Source organism: Nothoprocta perdicaria, unplaced genomic scaffold (assembly GCF_003342845.1).
Source record: "Nothoprocta perdicaria isolate Ctin4 unplaced genomic scaffold, notPer1 scaffold_40, whole genome shotgun sequence".
Lineage (NCBI taxonomy): Eukaryota > Metazoa > Chordata > Aves > Tinamiformes > Tinamidae > Nothoprocta > Nothoprocta perdicaria.
In genome coordinates, this window is record NW_020455644.1 from 1,294,059 (window position 1) to 1,308,558 (window position 14,500).

At 38.8% G+C, this 14,500-nt stretch overlaps 1 long non-coding RNA gene across 1 annotated transcript; it reads left to right on the forward strand.

The window, feature by feature from the left end:
* Nucleotides 1–8,682: 8,682 nt before the first annotated feature.
* Nucleotides 8,683–13,561, forward strand: LOC112952642. Its single transcript, XR_003250442.1, has 3 exons — nucleotides 8,683–8,827; nucleotides 10,681–10,752; nucleotides 12,502–13,561. It is a non-coding gene; the product is annotated as an uncharacterized LOC112952642 (long non-coding RNA).
* The last annotated feature ends 939 nt before the right edge of the window (nucleotides 13,562–14,500 follow it).

A 14,500-nucleotide genomic window follows, 5' to 3' on the forward strand; every position in this document is an offset into this window, starting at 1 on the left:
GTTCTTCAGAATTTAATGAAGTTGTGTAAAAATATCTTTGGGAACCTCCAGCTCTCTGTGAGGACAGAACTGGTACCACATAAGCACTGGGACTGTTTGCTCCAGTGTGATATTTAATTTAGCTTTGGAGAGCTTTATATACATGATAACAGCAGGCCTTTCAATTAGTTATCAGGATAAGCTTACTTTATTCAAAGTACAACAAGAGCCATGTATAGAAATAGAGAATTCTGCTTTGAGGAAAGCTTATATTTTGAACATAAATGTCAAAGTAGTTAAGTAGTTTTTTTTTTTTTTTTTTTTTTAAACACCATATTTGCAAAGATGTGTATTTGGACACTTACTAGTATTTGTTTTGCAAAACCCATAATAATAGCTGCTGGGAGAATTTTAAAGCAATAAAGGTATAGATTATTTCTTAGAGCTCTTAGCTCATATAAACTTTGTATGATCAAARGAGATGAATTGCTCAAGGACAGCAGCAGTATTGGAAAAGCAGTCAATGATATCCTTTCATGTTTGTTTTTTGCACTTGGGGTTCCTGCTGGAAATCTGCAGCCATGCACAGAGTGAACACAGCATGGTCACAAAGTCAACTTGATATCAAATAGAATCACAGAATGGTTGAGGTTGGAAGGGACCTCTAGAGATCATCTAGTCCAAGCAGGGACACCTAGAACATGTGACATGTCCCGGATATTTAATCAAAACCATAAAAAGGTTAATTACTAGGTTAGTCAAATGATTTCTATGATGAGGTCAATTAGAAATATTGAGCGCAGAATTTCCAGGATTATTCCCCGCCTCCCCTTTCTTTTTTAATCTGCAAGTCAACTAATATATTGGGTTCATGCATGTGCATGCATGTCCTTTCTATTCACCTGTATCCTGACTTGTACTAAGGTGTGAAACTTTTGACAAGGCACAATAAGTATATGTCAAATTTCAAGTCAGGTGTTTCAAACTTTCATTGTATTTGTTATTCTGCTGATTTTTCTTGGAGTTTCAAGAGAAAATGAAGGCAAGAAGGAAAACGGGAAGCCTGACACATATAGGGAAGAAAAACTTTTACAAATAATTCTGTTCTTTYTGGACCTATTCATGCCCCTTCACACGAGCCAGGTATCAAGAGGAGCTGACTAGGTAGGTAAAGACAGGTAATATGACACATAATACTTTAGGCTGATGCAGCTTGACTATCTGTAAGCTAAGGAGATTTAAGTGGGAGAAGGATAGGCTTGACCTCAGCTAGGTGACCAGCAGAACAACTACCACAGACCATACTTTTATGATATTTTGTTATTTTCACCACTCAGATGATGGCATAAATACATGCATATAAACATATATATAAAAGATTTTATTTTTGTCTGGATTGAGGCCATTTTTTTTTTCTCCACAAAGTAACAACACTTACTRCATTCATCTCTTCTTTTTTTGGCACGGGCTTCTGATTGCTTTACTAAGTTTGTGAAGAACACAGTAAAACTAAAGCAGATGTTAAGCTGAACACAAAGAGATTAAATTTSGAAAAACTAGGAGAGCAGAGTTACAAATTTTCAAAATATAGATAAGGGATCAAATAAAAGTTGGAAGGGTCATTACATAAGAGGAATCTTCAGTTTTTGTAGTAAGTAGCAGTCCTTGCTACTGAAGCCAGAACCTCTAGCATCCAGATCCTGGGCTGTATTCTGCTTTAAAAAGGCTTTGTAATAAGCAGTAATAGCAGCAGGACTGRACTCCTTAGGTGATATCCTACTCCATCTTCAAAGCTCCAACTTTCTCCAGTATTGAAGCTCACGGTGACTCCCATAACTTATTCATCACAGAATTTACGCAAGCATCTACAGTCTGTTTTGCTACACAGTTATGTCAACAGCAGCACAGATGGAAAAATTAAAATTTAAACAGTAGAGGTTATTCCTSTTCTTCAGTGTCTTTAGTGGGCTTTCACTTGTGTTTAGATTGATTAAAACCTCAGATGTGCCCATCCCATGCTTGACTTGTCCTGGGAACCTAAATTTGCAATAAAACAATGTTGTAGACTGAGTAGGAGTGGTAATCATTAAAAACAGCAGAAACCTCTGTTGTCCCTAGATGTTAGAGCTGCTCAAACATATGCGACCACAAGTCCTGTTGGAGCTAACAGCTAAGATGTAATTGAAAGAGTTCCTGTGGCAGGGCCTGCTTTTGGGAGGCAGAATGCCTCAGGGCCATCTTGGGAAGATAAAAGCTTTATTCACACAGAAAAGAGAATAAACTATGGAAAAATAGATAGAGAACATTCGATGGTGTATTAATATGCTATTTATTATATTATCATTTTATATGATATATATTTATATAATTAGAAATCATTATTTTTAGGAAACTCTACAAAATGTTATGTGAAGAGAAATAGAGAAGGAGCTTTTTATTCCAGTAGCTCAGAAGTTGTGGTGAGACTGTGTGACAACCCTCAGAAAATGTCTCAGAAAAGCACTCCCGTCACCCATAAAGGAAGGYGAGGGCTCCATTTACAGGGACACCAGGGGTGCTGACTCTTTGGGATGCTATGAGAACAGGTCTGTGGGATGAATTTTTTGCAATAAAATTTAGAAAACACAGGCCTCTAACACTTACCCCAGAAATTTGTGATTTTTCATTAGCTCCTGCTTCTCTACCAGTGATGTTCCATGTTCTTCTGGCCAAAGGCACTAGTGGGGAAAACATTACCTGTGAGATATCTACCTTGCTAATTGATAGCAAATAATTACGATATGATTTTCTTGCGCTTCTATGTGAGCAATCTCTATCAAGCAATTAAGACAAAATTGCTTTCTATTCTGGGAAGTAAAAGGCCGCTATTGGGACTGTGCTAAAGCGTTGCTGTTTTGAGACCTGAATGGGTCAGATGCATCTCCCTTCTGCTGCAGGAGTAAAGAAAATCACCTTAGCAAATCTAGTGGCTGCTGTCGCTCCTGTAGTCTCTATCTTTGTAACCCCCACTCCCCATCCAGCGAAGATTCAGAAAGTGCTAAATCTCTAGGAGAACCTTTTCTTCTTCTCTCTCTCTCTCTCTCTCTCTCTCTCTCTCTCTCTCTCTTTCTTTTTCTTTTTTTTTTTTTCCTGAAAATCAAGCACTAGCTTTAGAATATTACTCCCTCCCCATCAGAAACCAATCAGGAAGAATAAGGGCCCCCTGCATCTTTTGGGTAGTCCCCCTCCTAGCTCATCTGCAGTTTGTTGTCAAGTGAAGGCAGCTGCTCTAGGCCAAGAAGGAGGAACATATAGTATTTTATTGTATAATAAGCATAATTTTACAATCCTTCTCATGTCGAGGTTGTCCTACTTACGGGAATAAGTGCACATCAGTGCAAGTAAGGGTTGCAGAATAATCTTCAAAAATGTTATTTTTTTTCTCTCTCTGTCCAAACACTGGCTAGCCATTTCTGTAATGCTATGATTTCTGACTTTGATTAAACASCGTTCCTTAAAATCCTTAAAACAGCTTAATAACATCTATGTCAGAAACCTCTATTTATGGTGTTAATCAAAACTCTTCAGGATCCTTGAAGACCAAATACCAAAGCTTTTGTCTCTACAGTCTTCCTAGCAGTTCGGTTTATTCATAGCCATGCTCTCCAAGGCAGCTTATAAACATATTATTTATTAACTTATTTTCACTTTGGTATGTTTTGTTAGATCTCATAAGACCTACCAATAAAAAAGTTGCTGTAGCTCACCTCTCACATAAAAATATTGATGCCTTAATTCCCACAGTGCCATGCTAGACTTTTAAATATTCCATTATTTATTTATACTGATTAGATGACAGATTTTTTTTTTAATTAAATGATCTCTTCTTACAGTTTTCATTATACCAATTTTCCTGTTGATGATGACAGTACAAATATGCATGAGAGGGGGTGGAATAATAAGCCTGCTGAAAACTGCATAACAATAAGGTCAGATTTCTCCTACATAATAATAACATCACAAAGATAAGATATTGGATGTCCTTCCTTTCTACTGCTTAAAATTAAAGTATGTATCAGCCTTGCTTCAGGGATGCGTGGTTGCTTGAAGACTCGTAAATAATTTTCAGTGATCATTTTAAAGATACTTTTCCAATAGCAACMACAAAATATAGCTAGTATCAACAGATTCCAAAAATCTAAATCATTTGAGCTCTGGTGAAACTTTCAAAGCTTTTTTTGATTGCTGAATTGTCTACTTGAGATGTGGCTACTAAATTACTTCCTATTCTCCTGACAGTGAGATGGTATAATCAGAACCTACATGACATGTTTGTCTTTCTTTAACGTTTTATCAYATTGTTCTGTTCTTTCATCCAGAAACTAGTACTTGTCCTGCTATGCAAATGTATCTATTCATTAATCTGTCAAAATGCCTATAAATATCAGATTGTTTTGAGGAGACAGTGTCTAAATTACCAGATGAAAATATTTTTCTCCTGCTTCCTAGCATATGAACTGTGATGAGTGGAATTGTGTTCTGATGTGCATTAAAACCCAGAAGTTATAGCTATTAAGCTGGTGGGTGCCTTGAGAGAGTGTCACACAGATTACCCAACTGGAAAAAATTTAAACCACAGTGAAAATCCTGTCATTATCTTCAAAAAGGTAATACAGACAGAAGGTTAAAAAAAAAAAAAAAAAAAAGGTTTTACAGGGCAGTGGAGGCCCATCTTTCTAAAGACTTCTTTCACTCACCAGTGCATATCAGCTCAGTCATATGCACACACAGACAAAGTGCCCTGAATGATATTTCTGTCCTTACATTTCATCAAAGATCTGTTTTCCTTCTGCTCCTCACTGAAACCTCTCAGACTATCTGGTTACAAAATGTCCCAAAATATCCCCTGGCAGCCAAAGGAAAGGTAGGAGGATGATTTGGTTTCTTTTGCCTTTTTTCCAAAGTGCGATTATTCTGAAATCCATAAAGCAGTATAATAGCAACAAGTTGTCCATACTCTAAAATAGAAGAGGTGTAAAATGATTCTGGCAACACAAGTAAGTACTACGAGTGCCTGTCCTTCGACAGATAGCTTTGGATGAGGAGAGAGGCACTGCAAGGAATAATATTCACACCCACAAACACATGTCCATTTGTGCTCACGCRTGCACTTTTCCAAACACTCCAGCATGCGCTGACAGCCTGCAGAGGATCAACATCAAGAATTTCCTTTCAGTCATTTCTTAGCCTCTAGCAATGGCTGGAAACGGTGTTTATGATCAAACTGAAATATAAAACTCTGGTACTATAAATAGTCACAAGTTTGTTTCACTGGAAGAAGGATCCTTTTCCAACACCATACTGAATTCTTTTTAAAGAGAGTAAAATTAGTGTATTGTATACATTTGCTTTGTTTTGTACTCTTTCTGTCTGGTATTAAAAAGCATTGACATTTGCTTATTGCAAACATTTCTGTCTCATCTAAGTACTGGTAATGYCACTGTGAGAAAGGCTTGTTTTCATATGAGCCAGTATCAGAGTAGTTTTTTTTTCCTCTTCTTTTYGATTATTTATTTATTTTTCTACTCTAGTTGGTAGCAAGTCACACACCTACATGAAGCTTTTGCTGCCTTCAGTGAAAATAGCTATCCTGGGTAACAATTATTGACATTTCATTTTCTTCCAGGTGATGTATATCTTGCTTAGGAGAAATGCCCAGCTTTGCCTTGCCTTGATCCTTCATCCTTTTCCTCACTGGTAGGTCTTGTATGATCTACCAGTCTGGGTACCATTTTTTCAGCACACTGCTGCAGCCCATTCCATCTGCACTGCTGCAATTTGAAAATAGGATCAGTGAAGCCACCAGTGATAGGAGTGTACAGTGCCTGGAGGGTTGCTTGAGGCAGTCAGACACGTCAGACCAAGGAGGGAGGACAGGGGCGCTGTCCAAGTCCCCTGGGCAGCAGCCACCACCAAGTTAACTTGTCCTCTCTTGCTGGTGAGGTGGGAGAAGGAGCATAGCAGCTTGCATTTTAATCTTCTATTCCCACAGTGGCATTTGCCTGCCTGATCACAAGTGTSTAGCATTAGACACCTTTAGGCAAGGACATGGGGTGGGAGAGGTAGCTAGAGGGCAAGGGGCATTCCTTCATGTGTCTAAGATAGCAGTAGACACCTGTGATTGCCATTAATGTCCAGAATTTTTTATTTCTTCGTTATGGTTCTTTAATCCTGGACTGCAGATTTTAAGGGCCAAAATGAGAGATATGCATATTAGTATTTTTTCAATACATAGTTAAGTTAGATTTTTCTTTCTTTTCATAGGTGAGACATGGAATTCTTGGCTTGCCTTGGCTAAGGCAAGACCTTGATATCCTAAAATATATATTATTCCATACCATATTCTTGTTTTAAGCCTTCAAAATGGGGGAATTAAGGTTTCTGCAATTCATTTTCAATTTTCCTTCAAGAAAATACTGTGCATTGTAGTGATTTTGTTGTGACAAAATTAGGCTTTGTAAGGTTACTTTGGAGTAGGGAATTCACCATCATTTGCGAGATTACTAAATATCTACATACTTCTTTTGTGAAGACCGGACTTGGAAGATGGAGATGTCTGCCTTCCTCCCTGCAGCAGTGATTCTAGGCAACTTGGTGTTGCACCTCTGGAGGAAACCATTTCAATTGCTAGTGATCATTTTCCAGAGCAACTTCTCAGTCTGCATTATCAAAATTCCTCTTGGTCCTATTTGCAAGTGCAAGGCCAGATGTGCATAGGGAAAACGAGCCCATTCCATAGATGACCACCAGATAAATTAACATTTGCAAGTGCAAGTGTTATGTGAACAAACAGAGCAGAGAGCTGGAGACCTGTGTGGTATTCGGTCTGGAACAGGCAGCTGGTGACAAGCTTTCAGCAAAGGAGAGGCACAAGTTGGTTATTGTTTGGACAACAGGTTAATTTTCCCTCAGAAGGGAAGTGATTGCTATCAGATGCCAGAAATGTTTTATTTAGTGAGTTCTATTCACATCCATATTTTCCTTGAAAGGAAGGGCAACAAACTGTGACTGTACTAACAATCAGAAACCTGAAAGTATTGGGAGTTTGTCTGGGGGATTTGGGGAACAAGAGAGGGAACTGGTACCTCCTACCATTGTTTTTGTTGCAGTTCTTTCTAAAAGTGTTATTTCAATCCTTTTTTTTTTTTTTTTCGAGATGATAGGGAGCCAAACCACTAATTCATCCAGCCCAGAAGGAGCTGCACATTTTATTTTACATTATCAGAAAGAGAACGGTTAAATCGATGAGTGAGTGTTCAGTTGTCAAGTAGATTAAAGAATGGTGACATGATGAACCTTTTTTGAATTTTACAGAAGAAAATCAAGGATTCAAAAAGAGATAAAGAAGACCTAAATAAATAAAACTGACAGAAGTCCAAATCTAACAAAAATGGCAATGTGACAGAGTCGGAATTGGATGTCCGTTGATGAMCTCAAAAAATAAAAATTAATTGAATAATACTGCAGGAAATAAAGTTTAAGAATCAGGAAYAGGATCTGCCAAGTGTTCAGTTTGACTCAGCAAACAGCAGCTCCAGCCTGCTCTGCTAGCAGGCTTTAGCCCTAAGTTCGGCTTCTTTGTAGCCAAAGGGGTGCCCGTTCAGTGTTGAATCCAACACCCTGATCTTGAAGGAMTGTGGGGAGCTGATGGGTGTGCAGGAGAGAGGGCAAGGGAATGGGGCAGCAGGAAAAGAGAAAAAGGATTTTTGGAGTGTCACTGGAAAGGAGAAGCTTTGCCCTGGACAGCACACCAGCTTGGAGTTGTATGTTATGTGAACAGATATCAGCGTCTTCCCAACTCACTTGGTCTTTATGGAAGACCTGTATGAACAGTGGAAAGTTGTATAAAATAATGTCTCTCCAATTTGTCTCTTTCCAGTATTATGTTCTCCTGCCTTCTTTCCAGTATGATGTTCTCCTGCCTTCTTTCTGTGGTAATGACAAGTGTTCAGAAACTATAGATGTATCAGATGTTAATGGAGTGCAAGTATGGAGAAATCCTCCAACCACTATAAACCAAAGCTCTTTGTGAGGTAACTGAAATGGAAATTTACAGGTATTTGTGATGTGATYTCTGTATAACACGACTGTGAGCTAGCATGAGGTAGAGCATGCAAACTCCCTGGATTAAAGCTGAAGGTACTAAAGGCAATCTGGCAAAGAACTGCAAGTCACAGCAGCTTTCCGAGTTGTGCAGTCACAACAGAATATTGCACTTTCAGGATGTTCTAAGACAATTAGATACAAGCCTTTTCTTCAGATCTGAACAACTCCTTCAGGAGAAACAAAAACATTATTTTGTTCCTGAAGATTTCCAGATATGCTCTCATTCCCTTTTCATTGTGTAAAGCTTTTGCTTAAAGATTATTCAAACACTAATTATAAAATGTATTTCTATCATAAATTCTCTCCTAGAGAATCAGAGCTGCTGCTATTTTAGCTGACATCACCTCTTTTCACATACACTTAGAAAGAATGATACAACAGGCTTACTTAGGATTTGAAATGCTGCAATACCTTTGAAGACTGGCTCGTTAGTGATGTCAGTGGAATGGGTGGGTTCACTTTGATGCCCTTTTCTACAGCTGATAGTGATTAAGAAAAAAATACAGAAAGTGGTTTCCTGAGGCAGAGTTTCATCCTCAGAGCATGCTTAGGCTAGGCTGCTCCTTGTTCTTTAGTTAGATCTCAGGGTCTGTTTTGACTGGTTATGTTTCAAATAATCTTCAGCTTGGGAGACTCACTCTCTCTTGCACATCTGAGATATTTTCTTCTGGATACACCTGCATCAGATGAGATGTAGAGTATGGTAAGGTTTATCCTACAAGTGTTTTTGGGGCTGGATATTTGATATTTCAAATTTGGATTTGAAAATTTGATATTTGGATTTCTGGGCTGGGAGTTCTATATGGTGTGCATGTTCATTTTTCTCAATGATAAATGCATTTAAATAAAATAGGTAGGCTTTTGTTATTGTGTTGTTCCTGTTCTAATACTGCAGATTGCTAATAATAAGTGAGTGCCTATAGCTGCTTGAAAGGGTGGCTTTTAATATGTTAGCTATAAATCTAAATTAATGGAGAAGATGATTTATGCACATATGATGTTTTAGTAAGCACTTAAAAGGCAAGCTGTTTATCAGAGAGGCATAATTCTTCCATTAACTTTCATAAACAGCTTGCTTACTCCTTTGGGAATTTATACAGATCATTTGTATGTAACAGCATAGCAGCAATGTACATAGTGGTATGACTATAGGAGATACACAGTAAATAGAATTGTATAACTTTTTGACTATTGACTTTCCTTGTCCCTATGTTGTAAGGGGTCAGAAAACTGCCTGGAGTCAGTTCAAGTTGGAAGGTCTTATTGAGCTAGACTGTAATCACTCGATAGTGAAGAATATTCTTTCTTTCCTTGTAGTTTTCCTTGTTGTCTACAATACTGAAAATAGACACGAATTTATCCTGTATGGAGGCTATCCAGTAGCAACAGAGTCCTTAAAAAGACAAAGAGCTTGTGTTTATAGCCCTGAATCCAATATATGTGGGCTCAATTCCAGCTCCCATCATAGATTTCCCATTTGAACTTGTCCATTCCCTTAATTTCCTTGCTGAAATTCCTCATCTGTGAAATAGATTAATGACCATAATGTCTCTAGCTAATCTATTTAGACAATAAACTCTTCAGGATGTGGGCTAGGTTTCTAAGTGGATATGCAGAGCCTAGAACAGTGGGGATTGGACCTCAGTGTAGAGGAGCCACTTTCACATGTATGCAATAAGGCAGACCCTATCCAAAATCCTGCTGTGGCTTAGACTGCTGTCAGTAAACAAGGGCAATGAGGTCTCCTGATCTTGAACGCATGCTAGAAAGCCTGCTGAGCTGGTTAACAGTCCCCCATTATCTGAAGTGTTTATTGGATTCGTTAAGCACCAAAAGCTGTGGACGAAAACCAGGAGTATGTTTTCATCTCCTTGTTCTTACCATCACTTTTCTCTGTTTCTTCACATTGGCATTTCTGCTTTAATTAAATGTTCGTTTCTTCCTTGTGATTCTGCATACACAGTTTCACAGCAMGAAGCAATGTTTCTTTGAGGTAAAAGATATGCCTACACTGCTAGTATATCCTCTGCTGTCTGGGGGATTGCTTCCTTGAAATGTCTTTCTAAATATTCTGATTTAAATGTAATTGTCTGACTTTTTCTTCTGAGTAAGTATATGCTGACGGGGRCTGGCTAGACAAGCCCACTGTGCAGAATTGATTTTCATGTTTCCTAGGGTCCTGATGACTCCCATGCTTCTACTGTGAAATTTTTGTCTTTCAGTAGGATTTCAGACCAAAAGCCCAAGCATAGTAAAAAAATGAGATTCTTGAAGCAAGTGCAAAAACCAAGGCACAGAAAATGAAGGCAAACTAAGTGATTAACAATATTATTTGTAGACAATCTGAATTTTGTGCATCTGTGGGCTGATGGTGAGACCTGTGTTTTATGCAGCAAGCCTAATTAGTTGAACAAAAAAATAAAATGGAGTGGGATTGATAAACAGCAAGAGAGTGTTATGTGAATTGAATGCTACTGAAGAGAGATGGTCCAAACTATTTGTTGAAGTAATACCACTAAATTCAGCAGAGCTGAAATTGTCCATTTGTTCCTACAGAGTATTTTGAAGAGGGTTGCACATGGTAGTGAGAGTAAATGAGGAAGATGGAGCAGGATATTCTGGAAGCTGGTAGGAGATTTCAGCTTGGCAGTCCCTTCTCTCTTCTATTGGCCCCTGTTTACYGTCAATTTCCTATTCTTTGCTATTTTTTATCATTCTTCTATTCTACTGTATGTATGACTGAGGCTGAAAAAGATGTGTTTTCCTGAGCAGTGCAACTCACCTGTTTTGGAATGGAAAAACACTTGCCGCATAAAGTGCACATAGATCGCCAGACTTAGGATTTCATAGAAATTACCTGTTCAGGTTTCCCATCATCTATTATTAAAGTGAAGTTGCTGAGAGTAAGTGTTCTTATGGAAATAGAAAACAAAACCATCTAGAGCTATTTTCTTTTCTGGAATTGAGGGAAGGGTGGAAGAACTCGCAGAGCTCTGTGATGTCACCAATATCTTCCTCAAAGTGCGGTGAAATTAATGTTTTCATTCTCTTTCATATATCATACTCTACTTTTTATAACTTCATACTTGTCAGGGCTCAGTGAGTAGGAGTCTGAGGCAATATAGTGTTATAACTATCTCAGTGCATATTCTTTCATCCATCCATCTTTAAGATCTACAATCATTCCTTCTAGTTTCTTTTCTCTCATTTCATCTTTTTTCTATGCTTGGTGTTATCTCTGTATTCTTTCTTGTGTTAGTTGCTTATAAAAATCAAATTTTAAGATGCTTTGATACAAATCTCATCCCTACCAAAATATTAAAAAAATATATTTTATTAAGCTCAAAGTAATATTGTTTTTAACTCTACATTTCTCATGGTGGAAAATTATGGACTATCTTGTGGATAAAGACCGTGTTAAGTTGTCCTAATATCTAGAAGATCTGAGTCCTGTTCCCAGAATAACAGAAGAGCTGGGGTTGAAGGAGACTCCACATATCATGAGGTCCAACCTCCCTTCTTAAGGAGAGTCACATACAACCTGTGGCCATGGACCATATCACATTGTATTTTGAATATCTCCAACCTGTCTAGGCAACCTGTTCTGGCACTCAGTCACCTTCCCAGTAAAGAAGTATTTTCTTGTGTCTAAGTGGAGTTTTCTATATTTAAGTTTGTGCCCGTTGACTCCTGTCACAGGGCATCACTGAGAAGGGTTTGGCCTGTCCTCTTGACACCTCTTGACTTGTGTATGTTTAATTYATTTATGTGTGCTTTAGCCTAACTCTCTTCTACCAAGGACAAGTCTTACTTGCTCCAGACTTYCCCTCTCTGGTTTTAGGGTCTTGGGATTGCTGAAGGCKGGTCTTACTAGCGTGAGGTGAGGGAGGCATTCAGTACCTCTGCCTTTCCTGTGTCCTTGCCAGGAGACTTCCTACCCATTTGGCAGCAGACCCATATCTTTCCTAGCATTCCATTTGCTGCCTATGCACTTAGAGAAGCCCTTCTTGTTGCCTTTCACTTATCTTAGCTAGTCCACTWAGCTAGTGGACTTTAGCTCTCCTAACTGCATCCCTGCGTGCCCCAAAACTGTCTCTATATTCCTTTTAGATTGCCTGTCCCTGCTTCTGTCTCTTGTGTTTGCRTTTTGTCAGAAGCTTGTGTTCCTGTTACCTTTGCTTGATTTCCCTCTTGATCGCAGGGTCCATACTTGAGCTTGGAGGATGATCTTAGAATATAAATCATTTCTCTTGGATCTCTCTTCCTTTCAAGACCATGTTTGTAAGATTCTTCCAAGTAGGTCCTGAAACAGGCTCAACCTGCTTTCCTGAAGCTGAAGGCTGTGACTCTTTATTTTGCCTTTCTTCTTCCTTGCAGGATCCTGAACTCCACTGCAGCCTAAGCTGCCTCCAGTCTTCATATCTTGACCAGCAATTAAGTTTGAGGTCCAAAGGGGTGTCTCTCCTCAATGGCTCCTCCATCACCTGTGTTATGAAATTATCTGGAGTTGCTCTCTAGCATGAGGACAAATTCTTTAATATGAGGTGTTAAGAAGTGAAGTATTTACTTGGGTAACTTAAACTGACAACAGATGATGTGTATTGGATACCAGGAATAATCAATTTTTTAAAAAGTCTCTTTTCTGTATGTTTGCACATGTTTGTTTTCAAATATTGAAACCCTTGCCAGGAGACACTACAACTGCATGCTTACTTTGAGTCATGACTTCCCTTCTGAAAACTTTTTAAGAGCTTGAATGTCAGAAGTTTGTCAGGCCTGCTGGAAGCAAATTAATGTTCAATAAGTGAGGAATGCTTTTGGAAATACCATTGTAAATTTTCTAAGAAAAATCTCTACTCCTGAACRTTGCAGTGAGCATGAGAAATCCTGAGGCTATATCTCATTCTTGCAACTTGTTTTTTTGCTGATTGCTTTGTTTGTTTTATGGGTTAGAATTAATTAATTCGACCTTCTTGAGCACTTTCTTTCTTTCTTTCCACACCATATCAGATTTTATTTATTTATTTTTTTTTATCTCCAGAGAAAGTACCTAGGGGTGATTTTTTGCTTCCTGTTCATGGCAGAAATAGAGAGGGCTATGCCCAGAGAATCCACTATGAAGGCAAGGTGGACTTGTGCTCCCAACTCTCCCTAGCTCTCTTTCCCCATATAAGATAATGATAGAGATACTTAACTCTTTATAGTGTCAATATCTTGCACTTCTGATCTGCAACCAAAGGATTTAGCTCCACTAACTGAATTGCATGCTGCCCCACAAACGATGTTCCCAGGCTCCAGCTGGAAAGCTGGGTTAGTATGGAGTCAATATTTGTTGTCACTTCCCTTCAGTTGTTTGCACTGCTGGTATGTGGATATACTGATGCAGGAGAAGTTATCAAGATAGATGACTCTGAGGGTCTGGAAAGGGAATATGTCCCTTTCCTTTCTCCCATCCATCCCCAGACTCTTAAGTCAGCCCTGGAAACCTGCTCGGGTTGGCAGCAGTTTGGGCCCCTTGTCTCTTGGCAGCTCCTTCAAAGCCTCTCACGTTCCCACAAGGACAGAAATCCCTCGACATTAATCACGTGTGGTGAGAGGATGGCTTTGAGGAAAGGAGGACTAAACAAGAGGCTGGATCACAACCAACCATCCCTAATTTATGGATGATCTGTCTGTAATTCACACCTGCAGAGCAGCTGCAGTGAGAGGAAGGAGCTTGGGGAAGAGGGTGCAGAAACAGAACAGAATGTGGGGTCAGGAGTTTTTTGTAAGAGGAACAATTATAGTGTAAGAAGAAAAAAAAATCTGTATGATTTAAAATGCCAGGTTCTTTCTGACCTTTTAAGTCAATATATATCAATTACTGATGCATAAAATTAACATAACACCTGGGGATATCTCTTCTGCATACTCAGTTACTCTTCATGTTGTGCTGCAGGAAGCAAGTGGTATGGGTTTACTTGTTTAAATGTTTAGAAGTATTAAGAAATGTTTTACTAACAGTGAATATGAATATGCAAGTCTGTTTCTAAAGGTAAGTATRTTAGGGCAAAAGAATGCTTTTTTTTCAAACTGGATAATCAACATCTGTACCAATAAATGAGTTTTTGTGACTCTCACCCACTTCCTTCTGCTCCAAAATGCAAGCAGAAGCTCGTTTGTAGCTTCAGAACACTGTTAGCTGTGGCTACAAAATGTTTGCCCTTCTCTTGCAAGAGAAAAGGCCAAATCCTGCTTCCTTGGAATAGATACACATTTCCTAGTGGAGTGGTAGGAGAGGTGCATGTATCCTCTGCCTGATTTTTCAGACCAAATAACCACTTCTTTCTCTGTGTGTTGTCAGCCCAACCAAACCCATGCCCTCAGATCGTTCCTC